This window comes from Eptatretus burgeri, chromosome 2 (assembly GCF_056783735.1).
Source record: "Eptatretus burgeri isolate ZD-2024b chromosome 2, Ebu_testis_v1, whole genome shotgun sequence".
Taxonomy (NCBI): domain Eukaryota; kingdom Metazoa; phylum Chordata; class Myxini; order Myxiniformes; family Myxinidae; genus Eptatretus; species Eptatretus burgeri.
In genome coordinates this window covers 48,573,117-48,593,116 of record NC_140962.1, presented here as the reverse complement: position 1 = coordinate 48,593,116, position 20,000 = coordinate 48,573,117, and the positions used below count along the sequence as shown (strand labels likewise).

Below are 20,000 nucleotides of genomic sequence, written 5' to 3'. Positions count from 1 at the left end.
ATCTGTATATATATGTATATGTATATATATATACAGTATACACAAATCATATTTATTTTGTAGCGTATCAAGGGATAAATATTTAGCGTCGAGGTGTTCTGAACGTTTGGGTTCCCCTTTAATGATACTGCAGGTATTTGGAGAAAAGTTTTGTGGTTCGATGAAACAAAAATTGAACGTTTTGGTCGATATTCAAATTGCTACACATGACACAAGCCTAACACTGCACAACACACAGTGAACACCATCCCTACTGTCAAGCATGGTGGGGCAGCATCATGTTATGGGGAAGATTTTCATCAGCTGGGACTGGCAAGCTTGTCAGGATAGATGGAACAATGGACGGTGCAAAGTACAGGAAAATCCTTGATGAGAACCTGCTCTTGAGTCAGCCATGAATCTGAAACTGAGTTGGAGATTCACATTTCAGCAGGACAATGATCTGAAGCACAACGATAGTCACACTGGAGTGGCTGAATAAGAAGAAAACTAGATGTATTCATGTAATACTTACCCTGCGCAGTCTTGAGAAGGTCTTGGTGCAAGCCAATTCTTCTGTTTTTTTTTCTGTTTTTTTCTTTTCTTCTTTGATCCAATATGGTGCCAGACCAGTGACCGATGATGTTACATTTATCAAACTGTATTTCCCATGGGTAGTTGATCAATTAATTAAATTTTTGTATTGATCAGTTAGCATTTTCAACAATTGCAAAGAAGTTTTTTTCCATACCTTCCAGAATCAAGCGTTGCACTTGTCCAATTATGACGTTATAATGAAGGCACTGATGACATCATAATTGACATATCTTATTCCCCATGTGGAGTACTTGACAATGAGCTATGTTTCAATTTTTTCGATGGAGCGGTTTCAGAGTTAAAGGTGGAAAGTTTTTCAGTTTTTCCAATGTGACGCCTGTACCGCGTGACCTATAACCTTATAATTATCATTATAGATTCCGACAGGAGGAGGTGCACCTATGGTAAAATTTTCATGTCGATCAGACCAACAATTGCAGAATTTTTTTTTTGCTTATCTGGAATCTACATTCCAGATGAGGTATGGTCATCGCACGCCATCTGTCTGTCTCCTTTTTCGACTTTTCCGGCCAAACAACTGGGCCAATCCAGCTGAAATTTTGCAGCATTGTTCCTCTCCTGACTGGTAACAGGAATTGCAAAGCTTGTTCCAGTCACATGACTTTAAGTATGTCAAAATGGCCCACTTAGTAAATTTCTTCAAAAATCTTCTTTTCCAGACCCACCAGTCAGAATGCCACCAAATTTGGGTTACAACAATAGGCCAGGTCAGGGATGTTAAATTGTGAAGTTCATGTTGATCAAGTGACTGGAAACGTGTCAAAATGGCCGACTGTCAATTTTGGGGAAAATTGTGTAAATTCCTTCAGAAATCTTCTTCTCCAGACCCACCAGTCAGAATGTTACCAAATTTGGGTTGCAACATTATGACAGGGTCATGATGTTAAATTGTTGAGGCCATGCCTATCACATGACTGGAAGTTTGTCAGAATGGTGGACTTCGTAAAATTTTTGTAAATTCGCGTAAATTCCTTCAAAAATTTTCCTCACCAGACCCACCAGTCAGAATTCTACCAAATTTGAGTGACTGCATTAGGCCAGGGCACAGATAAGCTACAAGTCCAGTGGTCCGAGGAGGAGGTGCTCCAAGAGATCAAACTAAACACTGTGCCACGTGACCTATGACGTCATAATTATGACTGTAAAATGCAACATGAGGAGGCGCACCTATTGGAAAATTTCGTGTCAATCAGACTAATGGCTTCTGAGAAAATGAATTTTTTTTTAATGCAAACACGTATGTACGCACGCACATATGGCACACGGACGCAACCGATCACGTGACCCCGCTTTTCGCTTCATGAGCGCAGGGTAACAAATGTTCTTGAGTGGCCCTGTCAAAGTCCTAACTTAAGTTGAACCCAATTGACCATTTATGGCGAGACTTGAAGATTGCAATCCATCGACGATCCCTATCAAACTTGGCAGAACGAGAGCAATTTTCACATGAAGAATGGGCAAAGATTTCACCATCTCACTGTGCAAAACTGGTAGAGACCTTTCCCAAAAAACTCAGAACAGTCATTACTGTAAAAGGTTCTTCCATCAAGTACTGAGCTAAGGGGCTGAATACTTTTTCAACCAGTGAAATTTGATTGGTACATGTTTTTTGCAGGTATTCCTGACATGTAACCTCCTTCAACGATAACAGTTTGATAATAATATATCAACTATAACAGTGTTTAGTTTGATCTCTTCACTTATAAATAAAAAAGTTCCTTTGTAAAAATTGTTTCGACATCATTCGTAAATCATCGACATGTGCCATTATTGGTAGGGGGTGAATACTTTTGCAGGCCACTCACTGTAAGTGTATTGGTGGTCATCCTCAGGATATCTGAGTTGATTGAGAGACAAAAAAAAGTAGACGAAGGATTGCAGGCAGAGGGTTGGGTGAAGTGGGTTCGTGGTGAGGAGGGGTGTGTGAGGGGGTTGGGGGATTGGGTTGAGTGTGGCACTGAGAAAGAAGGTGCCATAATCAGAAAAATCCTGGCTACAATCCTCATACATAGGTTTATATAACTATCGTTTTAAAATTAAGTGAATGTTTTGTTTTTCTTATTTTAATCGAGTGTTTTTCCTGCTTCATTCTTTTCTTTATCAATATGCATTGGAAACACAGCATGCCAATTTATCACCTTTATTGCCACCGCCTTCTAGACCTCAACTTGGTTCCTTGCCATGGCTCAGTGGCCAACAGCATCCAACAGAGGCCACAGCCGTGAGGCCCGACCAAATTAAAGGCTAGCATCTGCCAGCGACAGGCCTAAACCATGGAATTTTGCCAAATCCTTGCACTCTCCCACCTGCCCTCTTTTCTCCTCTGCCTCCTGGGTGAAAAGCTATGACATTTTATTGTTTTGGCCCCCTATGGAGTCACTATTGCACAATAAAGTCAAGGCTATAGTTACTGATGATCCCTACACGGCTGATGTATGGCACTTCAAATGAACCAGGGATATTTGATTATAATGCACATGGTACCTTTCCATGTCAAAGTGGTGAACTGGTAATATAAAATTATGAACCTGGTGCATCCACTTATCAGTGTATATTTTCCCCTATTAATTTTTCCCTCAATGAACCCCGCAACAAAGCAATACCCATCCGTTTGTTGCACTGTCATCCAATGTGATTGAAAGCAGGGTGTGATTCGGTGCGTCGCTCGAAGGCTTGTGATTTTTCTTTTCTTTTGTTTTGGATGAAGCCAAAAGATGCTTGTTGATGCTACTGTACACAAGTGCAGGTTACATGACCATGCAGGGTCTTTTTTATGGATGAGTGGGAGAGCCTTGCAGAATTGGCTGCAGGCTGGGGATGTTGGAAAGAGTGCTGGAAGGGCAGTGTGATTAATGGTCCCCATTGGCGAGCCGGCTTGATGGCTGGCTTGGCAGCCGGGTCGGAGAGAAGCAATTATGCGGTTCCTCATTTCCCCGGCCACAGCCCCCGGTCGGCCTGGCTCCCGGCCCTCTTCATCTGGCTATTCCAGGCCTCAACGCAGACACGCTGTTAAAATTGCTGGAACGTCTCGCCGGCCAGTCCATGAATTTCAATTGCTTGTAAATCTCTGTTTTTGGCGTCATCACTTGCCATTGCCTCCACAGCACTACCCCCTTTTCCACCTCCTCTCCCCGTTATTTATTTTCATCTCCATTGACTTTCTAATATCTCCCCCTTCTCACCACCATTGCTGCTTTCCCCATGAATGTAGGTAGTGATTAGGTGTCCCAATCCACAGTTGACGGAGTTGAATTATTCGACTACCAATTGAGCTAATTTGCACTGTATCTCAGAAAAATGAGCAAGAGGTAGGGTGGAAAGAGTGGGATGGAGGGGTTGAGGGGAAGCAGAAGAAAAAGGGAACCTGCAGTTGCACCAAAATATCACATTTTTGGATTGAACCCAGTCTGGAACCCGAATCATCGGTAAGGCGACAGGGATGCACATCAGGGGTCTTATGCTGGTGCTTGGTAATTGAACGGCCTCGAGACACGCTATTAAGGTCAGGAGCTGTGCCGGGTCGACTGGGCTCATTGTCCCCTCTGTGACGTTTGCATCCTGATTAAGGACATTACTGCTAACGAGCTTTCCTGGCATTTGAGATTGAACCTGTGCATTTGCCTGATTTGTTCTGATTCTTGGGCATCGCCTTCAATCCTTTTTGAACCTGGGCATTGACTTTAATGAAGCAACATTTGTTGATATTAACCAAATAGACCCTTTTCTTTAAAAAAAAAAACAAGATCCCGATTTGAATCTGATCTACACAATCTTCAATCGAATTGCTGAACTCTTGAATAAAACATCTCAGGGTTACTTCACATACAAACGTGCACCCTTTTTGCCACTTAATGTCGACACTTCCTTATTGTTACTTATTTGTATAAATACGCTTATTACCTCCACCACCGAAGGTCAAAGGAGGTTATGTTTTCACCCCTGTCTGACTGTCTCTGTTTGTTAATTGCCGGAATCCTTCGGATTTCGGAAATTATGTTGGTCGGTTGTGTGTGTCATTCTGTGTGTCTGTCTGTCTGTGTGTTTGTTTACCCTGTAGCAGCCACACTGTATCAGCGATCATGACCAAACTGGGTACAGACATCGGCCATGGTCCAACTTAGACACTTGTCGTTTTTGGTGAATCTAGGTCAAAGGTCAAGGTCAAGGTCACGAAAAACCGAAATTCTTATTTTCGCAATAACATCTGCTAAAATGGTCGTGTCAACTTCAAACCAAATCCAAAATGTGCATCTTCCAATACTGCATCCAACCATATGTCTCATTGGGGTGTGTCACAGCAACACCCTTCTTAGTGGTTGGGGGTCAAATGTCAGGGGGGTCGGGTCAAAACTTTCAAATTGCGATAAAAACGCCATTTCAAGTCCGATTGACTTCCAAGTTATGATCGTGACCAAACTAAGTGCTCTCACTCATTAAACAGTAGCACTATCGACTTATAAAAACCAAATTGATTTCTAGGTTTTTGTTTTTTCAGAGATCATGGAGATATGACAAAGTAATTCCGGCAATTCCTTGCTCAACGAGCAATTTCATTTGTTACTTACGAAATCTAAAGATTTTGTATATTTTGATCACTTCCGTCCTCTGTTTGTTTGTGTGTTTGTTTGTAGGCATGATAACTCGAGAACGGAAGAAGCTACCAATGTCAAATTACACCACGTGATTCAGGAGGGTGATGGCTAGCACTGATTAGATTTTGGTCAAAATCGGTCAAAGGTCAAGGTCACAGTGAGGTCAAACATCCAAAAAAAAGTTATAACTCGAGAACGGAAGAAGCTACCAATGTCAAACTGCACCACGTGGTTCAGGAGGGTGATGGATAGCGCTGAGTAGATTTTGGTCAAAATCGGTCAAAGGTCAAGGTCACAGTGAGGTCAAACACCCAAAACATGATAACTCGAGAACGGAAGAAGCTACCAATGTCAAATTACACCACGTGATTCAGGAGGGTGATGGCTTACGCTGATTAGACTTTGGTCAAAATCGGTCAAAGGTCAAGGTCACAGTGAGGTCAAACATAATTCCGTAAATTAATGTGGAGAAATGGAGTGTTTTCGCTGACAGAAACGCGCCGACGTTGTTTTCGATAAAGATGGTGTTTAAAAGTCATTTTTTATCCCAATAAAGGTTATCGTCGCATGCCTGACTCGCTAAGCCGTCGGATTATGTAAAGATTGTTGGTGGATGGCCGAATATTATGGTTTTATGACTTTAATAAAATGATATTAAATAATTGGGTCGAGAAATGGTGATTTTTCCTTCGGTCGACGTTACGATTTTTGATGGTTTGGTACAGAAATCATCGTAGAAACTTCTGGTTTGTGTCGCTACCTTCTCTGGAGACAGCTTTTATTAGACAAGGTGAGAGGTCAAGTTGACAATTTCGTAAGTACCAGTCTATGACTGCTTGTTTGTTTGTTTGTGTGCACAATATCTCAGAAAGTTGTGAACGGATTCAGATGAAATTTGGTGGGCAGGTTGGGTATTTGACAAATACGAACTGATTAGATTTTGGTGAAGATCCAGATCCGTATCTGGCGACGAGAATTTTAAAAGTGATTCTTCACCATTGACAGATAGGGCTAGAAATGATATATAGCTCGATATCTCAAAAAAGTTATGAAGGATTCAGACGAAACTTGGTGGACAAGTTGGGTGTGTGACAAAGAAGAATTGATTCAATTTTGGTGAAGATCCGGATCCGATAATTTTAAAAGCCATTCTTCACCATTGAGAGATTCACCTTCACCATTGAGAGATGATAAAAGCGAATCTTCACCACTGAGAGACAGGGCTCAACCAATACATCATGATTTTTCAAAAAATGTATTGGGCCCGATATGTTCGACTGGATCAGGCATTGCGTGGTGGAGGTCTCTCCTGAGTGCCTTTGTTGTATTCCCAATGTTTCACTTTGCCAGTGTTTCCACATTCTTGCAAATCTCACTTAAAACCATATCACAGAAGATCTAGATTATTCTTTGCTGTGTACTGTATGTAAAATTACAGAAATTTTGGTGTAGTAACGTTATATACGTTATTTAATTTGTCTCAATCTTAAGTTACAATTTCTGTTTTTTGTTTCTTTACATTTATATAGTCCATGACATAGAGGTTACAAATCATATCAAAAGTTAATTCATGCATAAGTAATAATTAATAACCATTTGGCCCATTATGCCATTTCCACATCCCAGTACTCGTGATGATTACACAGCTAAACACCAAAAGGTAATCTGTCCAGCATGTCAGAACACATTGGGCTGCCATTTTGACAAAAGAAGCCAGCATGGAATACTCACTAAAATGTAAATAGACAGTACAGTTGATGAACAGCCAGCTTCAAGATGCAGCTTTCCCTACTAACCAAACATCAGAACAATAATTTGTATGAAACTGATAAGTTTCATAGTGTGCACACTATGAGACTGATAAGTCAGGGATAAACTCAGAAAACAGTCAATGAGACTGCATTATAATGGCAAGCACACAAAACCAATCATCCTACCATCCATCCATCAAAACCATACTCTATGCAGAGCATTGGTGCAACCTTAGCAGTCTCCTTGGCTATTGGGCACAATCCTGGACAGGTCACCACTCCAACACAGGATATCAGCAAGCTGTTATTCATTTTGCCAACCTCAAAAGGATGACAGGCAGAGTCAACCCCACCTGGTATTAATTCAACAGCTGAGTGGGATTTGAAGTCAGGATCCTGGGATTTCAAGCCCACCACCCTAACCATTAAACCAACACCAGGAATAATCATGCTGCCCCAAATAATTAAATATCACATGATTGGTACGTGGTCTGATATTTAAAATAAAATAAAAATCTCTATCTTTCCCAATGTTTGATTTCGTTTATGAGACTTGATAAGAGCACTCAGGATTCAGATTGGAATGTTCGTCGGGTTGGAAAAGGCTGTACGAAACGAAGTAGCGCCTACCGGTGGTGTAAACTGACATGTACATGATCGTGCCTTGCTTTTCCACCATATGCATGACCATAATCAATCAACAAATAAATATCAGCATTAGTATAATCAGTCAGTCAATTCATTAATTTCCATCTAATTTCAAAATCTCAAAGCACTTTACAATTAAAGAAGAGATGAAAAAGGTGAGAATGAAGAAAAAGCAAGTGTAAAAAAGATGGGCTTTTAAGAATGTTCGTATCCATGAAAGTTGAGGCTGTGTTTATGTTGAAAAGTAGAAATTTTCAAGTTTTTGAGCAGACATGAAGAATGCTTGATCACCAGGAATCTTCATCAAAGTGCAAGGAACCAGCAGGATATTCCCATTGTTAGATTTACATTCAATTTTATTTAGCTCACAGTCAAAAGCTATTATCTTTACTGATCAGTGGGTTGCAAAGTGTATATTTTTGAGTTTATTTACAACTTTTGTTTCACTAGGTTTGCAACACAGCTCCTATTGTCACGTCAACGGTCTGTCAGCACAGAACTGTTGCGCCGAAGCGATGCGTTTCACGAATGGCTGAAATCAAAAGGGCTCATGCCCGAGCGGTTAGCATGGTTTACCCCTCCCCAGTCAAAATACAATCGACGACTTTTAAAATGACATAATCTGCCCAAAAATACTTGGTACACATGTGCAGAAACCCAGGAAACTTGCGAGTTTGGGGTGAAATAATGACAATGTATCATGTGTCCAGGATAAGGATCGTCACCTAAAATAGCTCACAAAGCTCGAAAGGAAGTCGAAATACTTGGAAAAGTACCTGAGAGAAAGCAAAGTGCTGTGCCTCTGCACAATGAAAGACTTGGATAACATTTTCTGCTCGCCAAACGGGTAGCTGCTCAGAGTACAAACTACCGACCATGTGGGTCGGTCCAAGGCCCGAGTAGAAATGTGTGTGCTTCACAAACCTCCTGGCAGATTACTACCAGAGAATTGGCTGTTTATTTGGATTAGGTACTTCTACACACCAATGGGAGGGACATATCTGGGAATTATGAATGCACTGGGTAAGTTTTTAAAAATGATGATATTGTTATGGGTTTACCAGCCAAATTTACAAGGATTTCCAAGAAATTAAGGCACAGGAGGAGGCCATTCAGCCCATCATGCCTGCACCACAACAATACCAGATTTAATCAATCCATTGATACCCCTTCCCTTCATGTGCAGCCTTTTTGGCTGCAACACTGGTACTCATTTCACCAACCTCAGAAGGATGACAGTCTGAGTCAACCCCCTGGTATTAATTCAGCAGCCAACAGGGCTTGAACTCAGGATCCGAGGATCCCAAGCCACCACCCTAACCACTAAGCCAACATCAGGTTGAAACAATGTGTTTTGCGAATGGCTGAAATCAAAAGGGTCCTGAGGATCATGAGGGGATTCTCAGACACGCTTCCCGACCTTTGACCCTGAGGCTGACAGGCCACAGATAACTCTGCGGCATGATGGGTTGCGCAAACATGGACACCATCTGAGACGATTAATTTAGATAGGGTCCTCGTGTCCAATTCCCGCGTTACCTTCCCAGCAAATTTATCCCCCAGATAGGGAACTGTGCTCTTGATGCCCCACTCCAACAAAATTAAGAATGGCCGATCAGATCTGTAAGTGGGGTGTTGGCGAGTCTCTGACCATCACAAAACAGCGGGTAAAAACTCCCTTCCACCATTTCCACACTTATATCTAACCAAGAGAGAAAGAGATAATCGGGCAGATTGGAAGTGATTGATGGTGTTAACAAATAAGCACGTATATACAAGCAATGGAGGGTCACAAAATAAGGTCTTAACCTTAGCATGTAAGCCCCTTAAACAGTCACTTTATCTTGAAATGACTCACTGGGACTTACACAATCTGTCAATTTCCTGACCCGGTTCTCAGCCAACAGTACTCCATCTCTCCAGGATTTGATTTGGATCAATTTCCCTGCTAATGTCTGCTGTTCTTCTGCTCTAATCGGTTCATCTGACCATATGCTTTTAAAAGTGGTCAACTCACTGGCCGTTATTCTAGAACCACCTCAGCACTGATGAGTCTGGCATTTCACTCAGGCTGACTGGCAGGGACTTCAAGCAGCCATCAAACTTCTAGACTGGTTTCCCATTTCTATTTTCTCTGGCATCAACTCATCCTGGGAATTCTTTCAAAGAAATTTCCTCTCCATCATGCACAGACTTATCCCATCTCATCTTCAGGTGTCCTTCCTTTCCTCCCTCCCATGGTACACTGAAGCTTGTGGCTTTTCTGTGCTTTGCTTTGCTACAATGAAGCTTTTCTGTGTTCAGGACAGTTGTCCTGAAACAACTTGACTTCGCATCATGGAAGGCAAATCCTACTGAAGGTAATCTCATTTCCTCCCACAAAGCTCAGAACAAGTTTATGTCTACCCTCAGGGGAGCCAGGAAACAACATTTCTCATATCAAGTCTGAACTCTCAAACCTGTCTCCCTCCTGCAAATCCTGGTGGCATCTCGTTAAAGTCTGTTTCTGGTGTATGTTCCCCCTCCATCCCTTTCCTTACCTCAAATGGCTGCACAACTGACACTGCATGTGAAAAGGCTGAATGCCGAAACTGTGTTTGCTTCTAAATCTTGTATCCCAAACCCATCGCTTTCTGTACCTACATTACCCAATCACACCCAGCTGTTCCTGGCCTCTGTGTCCTTTTCTCCTGACAAGGTGGAGAGTTTGCTGTCAAACCTCGACTCAGATTCTGCAACCCGTCCAGAAGGCATCAGCCAATGTGTCCTAAAAACGTGCTCTGCTGCTCTTGCTCACCCACTCTCTGTTCTATTCAACCTCTCATTTACTCAATCATCAATTTGGATTCAGACAAGGTCACTCTACCCTGGATATTTTGCTTCAACAATGGATGGAGGTCCTCAATGCTAGACATGAAATCCGAGCCATCTCCCTCAAAATATCGCGTGCCTTTGATATGGTCTGGCACCCCGCCATGCTCACCAAACTCTCCTCCTATGGTATCCAGGAACATCTCCACTCATGGCTCACAGACTTCCTCTCATGTCACAGCCAACATGTGGCCCTTTATATGGAGTTCTTTCATCCCCTCTTCCTGTCCAGGCTGGAGTTCCTCAAGGTAGTGTTCTGGGCCTGGTGCTTTTTCTGATTTTCATCAATGATCTCTCTGACTCTCTGGAAAAATCCTCCTTATCTTTTTGCTGATCACTCCACCCTCTGCTGTAGCATCTGTCATCCTTTGGATTGGCAGGCAGCAGGATCTTTACTCTCTGCAGATCTGCATAAAATCACAAGCTGGTCCACCACTTGGAACATGCCTTTCAATCCTGACAAATCTCACACTCTCACTATGTCTCTCAGAAAGGATAGTCTGGAATCCCCCCCCCCCCCCCCGATCTGCTTTCTCAACAATCCTCTTGAACAACTGCTTTCATTCAAGCTTTTGCGTCTGACGATCTGCCATGATCAGGTCAGGTATGGGAGCATGTGCCAGAACAGCGCGTCGCTGCGTCCACTTTCCGCCGGTACTCCAGGGGCCTCCGTCTGGCCATCCCCCAGGCAGATGCCAGGCCCATCCTCATCTCCTTGAGTTGATGGTCAACCTGCTGCAACCACGAGGCACGTGGTCGGCCCACTGGCCTCCTCCACTCATGAGACTCCCTCGCTGAGAGAATCCGGTGAGCAGGATCAGCGTCAGGAAAACGAGCCACATGTCCATACAGCCACAACTGACGCTCACGGACAATGCAGGTAACAAATCTCATCTGAGTCTCTCTCAGCAACCACTCGTTGGACACAAAATCCGACCAGCGATAGCCAAGGATTCTCCGAAGAGACCTGGTACCAAAGGAATTAAGTCTCCGTCTCAGATCCTTGGTCAGGGTCCAAGTCTCGCATCCATAGAGCAAGACTGGAAGTACCAAGGACCTGAAGACTCGGACTTTCGTCCTCCCGCACAGGTACCGGCAGCGCCACACCCCATAATCCAGTGAATCCATGACTCCCCCGGCCCGACCCAGACGTCCATCGACCTCTGACTCACAGCCAGCAGAGACATGAATATCACTGCCAAGGTAAGTGAATCTCTCCACGACCTCAACATCCTCACCACAAACAGACACAGACAGGACAGCAGCATCCAAGATGTCACCGAAAGCCTGGATCTTAGTTTTGACCCAAGAAACCCGTAATCCCAGCGGCTCCGACTCCTCATTCAGCACCTCGAGGGCCCCCAAAAGGATATCTAAAGTCTCCGCAAAGATGACTGCATCATCTGCAAAATCAAGGTCTGAGATCTTGACATTCCCAAACGATGCACTGCAGCTTGATCTCTCCGACATCCTCCCGAAAATCCAGTCCATACAAGTGCTGAAAAGTGGGGGCCAGTACACACCCCTGATGAGCTCCAGTAACAACTGGAAATAAGTCAGAGATGGTACCACCACACTTCACAGCACTCTCAGTACCAGAGTAGAGTTCTGACATCAGATCGATCAGTTTTGGTGGCACCCCTCGAAGACCAAGAATCCTCCAGAGGACATCCCGATTCACTGAATCGAACGCTTTACAGAGATCAACATAGGCTGCAAGCAGCCCCTGCCGAAACTCTCGTCTGCGTTCGGTGAGGACACGAAGGGCAAGGATACGGTCAATCGTTGACCTCTTTGGTGTAAAGCCTGACTGCTCTGGGCGCTGGTGCTCAAGCAGATGGTGGCGAACCCTATCAAGAATTATCCGAGCAAAGACCTTGCCCGGCACTGAGAGCAGCGTCACCCCTCGGTAGTTGTTGCAGTCTTGGCGATCACCCTTCCCTTTCCAGAGAGGGACAACAAGGCCCCTCTTCCAGTCAGTTGGGATGATGCCTGTGTTCCAGGCAGAGCACAAAACTGCATGCAACGACACGAGTGCAGCACTTCCATCAGCCTTGAGAAGTTCAGTATGGATGCCACAGATCCGTGGAGCTTTGCCCCGTTTCAACTGGTTCACCGCAGCCTGTGTTTCCACAAACGAAGGTGGACCACAGTTGATTCGAGGGTCAGCAACAGGGATTGTAACATCCTTGACGTCCAACTCGACAGATGGGGGATCAGCCTGGTACAACCGCTCAAAGTAACCGGCCCAGCAGGCCTTCACTTCAGACTCCTCTCTCAAGAGCCTACCACTCTCTGCTCGAACTGCAGTGCTACGAGGGATGGGCTTGGATGAACGCAATGCGCAAATTCCCCTGTAAGCAGGACAAGAATCACCTGTCCACAGGTGATGCTCTACACCCTCACAGATTCCTCGCACATAGGCCTCCTTGTCCACCCTCAGTGCACGTACAGTTTTACGCCTCAGCTCCCTGAACAGCTCAGCTCTGCCATTCAGCCTGGCCCTGCGACTCTGGTCAATGGTATCCAGTGTCCCTTGAGAGACAAAATTCTTCTTTGCCCTGCGGTGAGCTCCAAGACATCCACCGGCAACATCAAGGACGGTTGTCTTGTAGGCACTCCACAACTCTTCAGGACCCCCCAAAGCACCCAGACCCCCCAAATGTCCACTCAGCCTGTTTGCAAACTCCTCAGCTACTCTCTCATCCCTGAGCTTGCCAACATCCAGCCTAGGCTGGGATGGTACCATTTTCCAGGATTTAAGGTGCAGCTTTAGAGTTGCTACAACAAGCCTGTGGTCAGTATTGAGGAACTGAGCACTCCGGTAGACCCTGCAGTTCTGGATCATCCTCCAACGACCATCAATGAGGACATGGTCAATCTCCTTCACCACACCGCCAGCGTTGGAATACCAAGTCCAGCGATGAGCTTGTGGGCGCTGAAACCATGAACCAGCCACCCTAAGTCCATGACTTCTTGCAAAGTCAAGGAACTTCGTGCTGTTCTGGTTCATAGTTCCTGACCCATGGGGACCAACACACACCTAATAACCATCCCTATCAGTTCCAGTCGATGCATTGAAATCCCCCAAGACTAGAAGTGTATCTCGTCTGGGGCACTGATCAACCACAGACTCGAGCGTGGCGTAGAATGCATCCTTCACGGTGAGATCACTCGCCTCAGTCGGAGCATAAACAGAGACCAGGGAAATGACACCTAAGGAGTGACGAATCCTTAATCTCATAATACGCTCGTTGACCGGTGTTACCTCAATTATCATTGGGGTCAGCTTATTGGACACAGCTACAGCAACTCCTTGGGTATGGTAACCATTAGAGCGACCAGACCAATAGTAGGTGTAACCACCCACCATTATCTCGCCGCAATCCGGTCTCCGAACCTCAGAGAGAGCTGCAATCCCGATGTCCAAACGCTTGAGCTCAGATGATAACAGAGACGGGTGATCATCCTCTCTTAGGGATAGGACATTCCAGGCACCCACCTGAAGGGACTCCTCAGGTTAACCCAAGGAGACCGCCGTCTTGTGGACGACACCTCAGCACCACTCCGACACACTCTCCCGCAATCTGACCCAGGGATGTTACCCCGTGGTTTCCCTCCTATCATCAAAGATTGGGGGTCCCGAAGGCTTTGCCCCAATCCCGTCATCCGGTGAGCTGCCCTGCGAAGGGAAAGCTGCACAGGAGGTACTCCCACGGAGTGGGTTTTCAGATTTTTTTGCGTTTTGCGGAATGAAGGGTTTTACGGTGGCCGGAGTGCAAATCCTGCCACCAACCTCCTCATAAAAAGTAACCCAACTGCAGGAGGATGTCCACAGACACAGTTGGGCACTAGATATGGATGGCCGTTGGCTCACAAGGAGCTCCTCCGCCCATGATCTTTCCTAAGAAAGCCACATTTCCAAGCTGGACTCCAAAGCCAATCACCGACTGGGCATCCTCTGTCATGCAAAGTCCTTCCTCGGCCCACCTGAGCTCCTGACCACATGCAAAGCTTTCATCTACAGCCTGATGGAGTAATTCTCTCCCCACTGGGCTGGTGCTCCTGCCTCACACCTTTCTTGGCTTCATGCTGTGGAAACCAAGGCATTTAGGATCATTGGTTTCTCCTGCGATAAGGCTGACTCTTTGGGTCTCTTGCTGTCTCAGAGCAGGCAGGTCGGTGGTCTCTCTGTCGATCACCATCTCCTGTCTGGCCTCACCCACCTTGCTCTGTCTGTGATCTGTCCCCCCAATACTACTCAGGGTGCTCAAGGTCTGCCATTAACCCCCTTCTGGTGAAACTACCAAAATCAAGAATCACTGTTCACCTTTACTCTTTCATTCCTTCTTTTCCCCGCCTCTGGAACAACCTCCCATACTCTCTCCAATCTCACTCTCCCTCCAGCTCTTCAAAACAGCTGTTCACCACCACCTCTCATCTTCCCCCATCCAAAACCATGATCCTTTCTACCCCCGTTAATCCACCCCAAACCCACCTTCTTCAAATTCCCTGCATTGTTTCCTGAAAGTCCCTGTTGCGTCCATCTTGTTTACCCCGTGTACCCCACCCCATCCCTAATATATATATATATATATATATATATATATATATATATATATATATATATATATTAACTTGACCTTCCGTGTGAAGAAATCACCCATGTTTTTTTAAATATCAAAAATGCGATATTAAGAGCAATATTTCGATCATTTCTGGAGCTATTCACAACTTGCTATGCCCCGCCCCTAAAAAAAAATGGACTTCAGCGAATCGCAGCATGACGTCACATACAGAAACTCGCACAGAGTGGATTGACTCGAGATCTCTAGAGTCTAGACTCTAGACTAGTCCGATAAATCCGTCGTCTGTCCGACTCGGCCGATAAATCCGTCGTCCGGCCGACGAGGCCGATAAATCCAACGTCCGTCCGACTCGGCCGATAAATCCGTCGTCCGTCCGACTAGGCCGATAAATCTGACGTGGTGTAGCTTTTATTTATTATTCCCTTTTTTTCATTGTTTTGAACTGGCGCGACATGATGACAGTCGGAATAAAATAAATAAAAATGCAACAATGTCAGATTTATCGGACAACTCTAGACAATTGTGTCACAAGGTGTGTTCTGCACACAAGTTTTCATCGTATCCGGACAGCGAGATTGCTTCGTTTTATGCGCGGAGAGATACGGCCGATGACATGGGCGGCCTTGTTTGTGATTAATTCGCCGCGGAGCAACATGTCCGCTGCGCTGGTCACGTCACCTAACTAAAATACTTCTGATATCGTGCAGTATGCAAGGCGAATTTACATTATTGAATTACGAATAGGATTTAGTCTAACCAGTTGTGATTGCCAAGTCTTCCTTCGATGTCCTCCCGATCATCATGAACGCCGGGAATTTCATCGCCATTTTCCTCTGCTTGTCCTGCTTCGGGCTCGAACTGCTAAGGCCGTATTTCATTTCCAGCTGCCTGAACTTCACCTCCCGCGACTACGTTATCCGACAATTCTCCATGTGATTGAGAACAAAATCCTTCATTTCTCTCACAGTCACTGTCGTTACCAGACAAATCAAAGTCCATGTCATCCATTATTCAAAACCAAATGTTCAATTTTTTTAAAGCAGAAATGAACAAAGCGATTGAGTCGACCAATCAAATGTGGAAACACACAGCAAGCCAATAGAATCACGTAGTCCACCAACCCGAGTAATTAATGTGCAGCCTTTGACATACTGTGTGTGACGTCATGTGGGTTACGCCCCTTTCAGGAGAATTTTTAGGGGCGTTCCCGAAGAGGTTTGTTTTTTTAATTTTACATTTAACAGAATGAGTATTGTGAAAAAACATTGTCAGATCTGAAATCACGATGAAAAACTCCTCTAGGACATATATAAATGAAATTTATGTACTTTGGCATGTCAGGGGACCTTTAAAGGAAATGGAATAATTGATATTCCTAATGGGAAAAGGTTCAACTATTCTTAAACATAAAGACCTAATAGGTTCAACTGCTTCTGCCAATGGGAAATGTAGCGGGCGCTATAAAGAGTATAAAAACGCTCCAAAGGAGTCTCATAAATTACAAGCAATAAAATAAATTAAGAAAGGTGAAACTCAATTGTCTCCCCAAGAACAACAGAAAATAATTCAACTACTCTGATGTGGGTTTCAAAACTTTTCACACCTTTTTTTTAACTAAATAAATACAAGTATGGAAGCAATTGATAGTATGTATGATTTGGATGACACCATTATCATCTCAAACTCTACTTAAAAAGAAGACTTTTAAAGGAAATGTCATAACAGAAACAGACTGGAATACAAACCGAATAAAAAGTTTTGAAATAAATAATCAACAAACTTACTTGAATCTTGCCAATAGTTTCTTGTGTACATTTTCATTCACTAAGGCTGGGAATAACACAAACGCTACACTCGTAAATGATTTCTTCTGGAAAATGTTTGATAGCGTTTGTTTGAATATTGGAACATAAGAAGTGGAAGCAGTTGATTATGTCTCTGCTCCATCTGAAATTATGAAATTTACACTATATTCGTTTAGTGATAGAGTGGGTAAGGCTGCTGTTGAAGGTTTTATTCCTGATATGGCAATGGGAACAAACGCAGACCCTGGTTATAGTCAAAGAAAGGCAATGTATAATGATGATACAAAAGCAAAAAATAGTTTTACCATGGCAGTTTCCCTAAAAGGTATATTTGGATTTTGTGATTATGATAAAGTTCTGTATGGACTTAAAATTAGATTTCAATTACAAAGGAATGATAATGTAAATAGATTGTGTTTTGGCGTTGCTCATGCTTTTGGTGCTCAGAATAAATTTGTTTTTGATGAAATGAGTTGGTATATTAGTGAATATATTCCTAATCTTAAAACAGGAGAGATGTTGAAGAGAAGACTTAACTCAAAGAAACTGCTAAATGTATCATTCCTTAAAAGAAGATGCCAATACGTTGAACAGAATCAAACCACTTACACGTTAAATTTGGGTGCTCTGGAAGGAAAGCCACAATACCGATGGCTCATTTTTAAGAAACCAGATGGAGATACTGCAACTGATAAGAATAATGCGTTGAGTGATCATGCTAAGATCAAACAACTTCAGGTTTCTCTGGATGGAACATTTTATCCATATCAAGATATATTGGAAATTGATTGGGGGAAAAAATGATTATGCTGAAGCATACAAGTCTTACCAAAAGGTGTGTGAAAGCAATGGTAATACAGAATCCATTTTGGATATGGTAGCAATTAAAAAACTTTATACAATCTACACAATTGACCTGAGTGCTCAAATGGAAACTATAAAGTCTAATAGAGTGGATACCTCCCTATATCTGTGCTGGAGTGGCGACCCATCCAGGATTGTGCCCAATAGCCAAGGAGAGTGTTTCGGCAGCACCAACGCTCTGCACAGAGTATGGTCCCAATCTCCTCCTCCTCCCTATATATTTAAAAAGGAGAGAGTGAAGAAGTTGACACATATTGTTTGCTTTTGGAAGAAACGGAATTACATATTTATACAGATAATGGTGTTATGATTAATCTCACATAATTTTTGATGAATAAATGAGTAGTGAAGTGCCAACTGGGTTATATGTTAATCAAATCAATCATAATAAAGTAAAATATTGTATTCAAAATCCAAAGCCTTGTTTGATTAAGATTCACACAATTCAGAGAAAAGGAGCTGTAAGAATTGATGTTTTGTTCACAAGAGAACAGGTGAAAATATTGAACGATACTGGCCCACTAAAAATGAATGTCATAACTGTCGTTTAAGAAATATTCAGTCAGAGAGACAAGTGGAGGATTTATTACATCCCTCCCTCTTTTATTGGCAGGTCTGGGTGCGGTGGGAGCTTTGATGGGTGGTATTTTCATCGCAGTAAAAACTGCTAATGAAAGGAAGGCTCAAATACAAGCTCAAAAGGAGTTGGAAAGACATAACAATGAGTTAGAGATACAAATTAGTGGGAGTGGTGTAATTGTAGATTTTGCTGAAAAACTTGAAAGGTTACCTGATAAAGCGAGATCGTGAGTCAGAGATAAGCTTTCTGTATCACACAAGCTGGTGTAAAATTAACTAAAAGGGGTAATGGATTATATCTTTCTCATAAATAAATGAGTACCGATGAGTGGTTTAAAGAATTTGGAAAAAATACATCAAATATAGAACTTGCTAAATATTGTAAAAAAATTGATAATGTGGTTATTTGTATGAAGGATGAATTAACAAATTTGTCTAAATATACAAAGAATATTATTATGAACTTAGAAGATAATAATGAAAATGGTTCTCATTGGGTTTGTATTTGTAATAATCAGCATAAATATTATTTTGATTGTTATGGTCTTCCACCACCTGGTGAAGTAATGAAATTCCTCCAGAAACTAACAGCTTGGTTTATCAAACATTTCAAGTCCAAGAATTAAATTCCAAATGTTGTGGTCAATTATGTCTCCATGTGTTATTTCAACTCAACAATAATTATAAAAAATATTGTTATTTTTAATCTAATATAAATGACATGTTGGAAAAGATGGTTCTACCTTTGGTCTAACTAACCCAAGAGTTAGACATTGATTTGTCAAATTATTATACAAAGGCACAGGCGGAATGACAGAAATACAATATAACCAAAAATATTAATACTAAAAATGCTTTTAAATTCACCAATTATCCAAGCCCTACAGATGTAAATGATTGGAGAGATCAAGTGATTTATCACAATATATTCATCGATGTGGATCCGGGGTCGGGGCGAGAAGACCACGAGGGGGAGGGGGGGGAGTTACCTCGGGTTCACACCAAACTCTCCGGAATTGCAGGTCATTGCACGTGGATAACTCCGTGACGCGGCGGGTTACAAATCGACTGTGAACACCAATAACTTGACCACGTGATTTATAGTCCTCCATCTACTAGATACCGGTTACCTAATGGTCACGTGATCTAATTACCAGGGGACACGCCCTCTGTACGCCTTGTTCAAACCGGATCACCTTACCGGATACAGCCAAGCATAACTGCCCAAGGACGTACCAGCAAGGAAAACAGAACGTTGGGGGATAATGTCCTGGCAAAGCTAGAATACGAACCATGCTGGACCAATGAAGGAAAAGACAAAAACGAGCTGGGGACATTTCTACACAAGCATTTATTTACAATTAAGCATGGAAAGGTATGTAGCATGGTAAAGGGGTTTATTTTTATGTACAGCAGAGGATAGCAAGGAATTTGTGAGGTACGACAAAAGGCAAGCAATTTACAAAGAGCAGACATCCGGTTAGAACTTCTACAATCTTAACTTATGTTACAACAGGCGCCATCACATACACACACACAAACCCGATGAAGATTAGATAGCCAGAAGGAAGGAGAGCAGATGAGGACTAACGGCCTCGCAATACCTGGTGCGGTCGGCTGAACAACGCAACCGAGTACGCTTCAGGGGAGGTACGAGGGGAGAAATACTCGTGTTTAAGGTGTGGGAGTGGGAGGTGTGGTGTG

At 43.2% G+C, this 20,000-nt stretch overlaps 1 long non-coding RNA gene across 1 annotated transcript in view; it reads right to left on the bottom strand.

The window, feature by feature from the left end:
* LOC147032000 (uncharacterized) overlaps positions 1 to 20,000 on the bottom strand; it is a 109,939-nt gene that overhangs the window by 78,077 nt on the left and 11,862 nt on the right. The window contains exon 2 of the long non-coding RNA XR_015055006.1: positions 17,814 to 17,930. This is a non-coding gene — a long non-coding RNA (uncharacterized LOC147032000). The remainder of the gene's footprint in view (positions 1 to 17,813; positions 17,931 to 20,000) is intronic.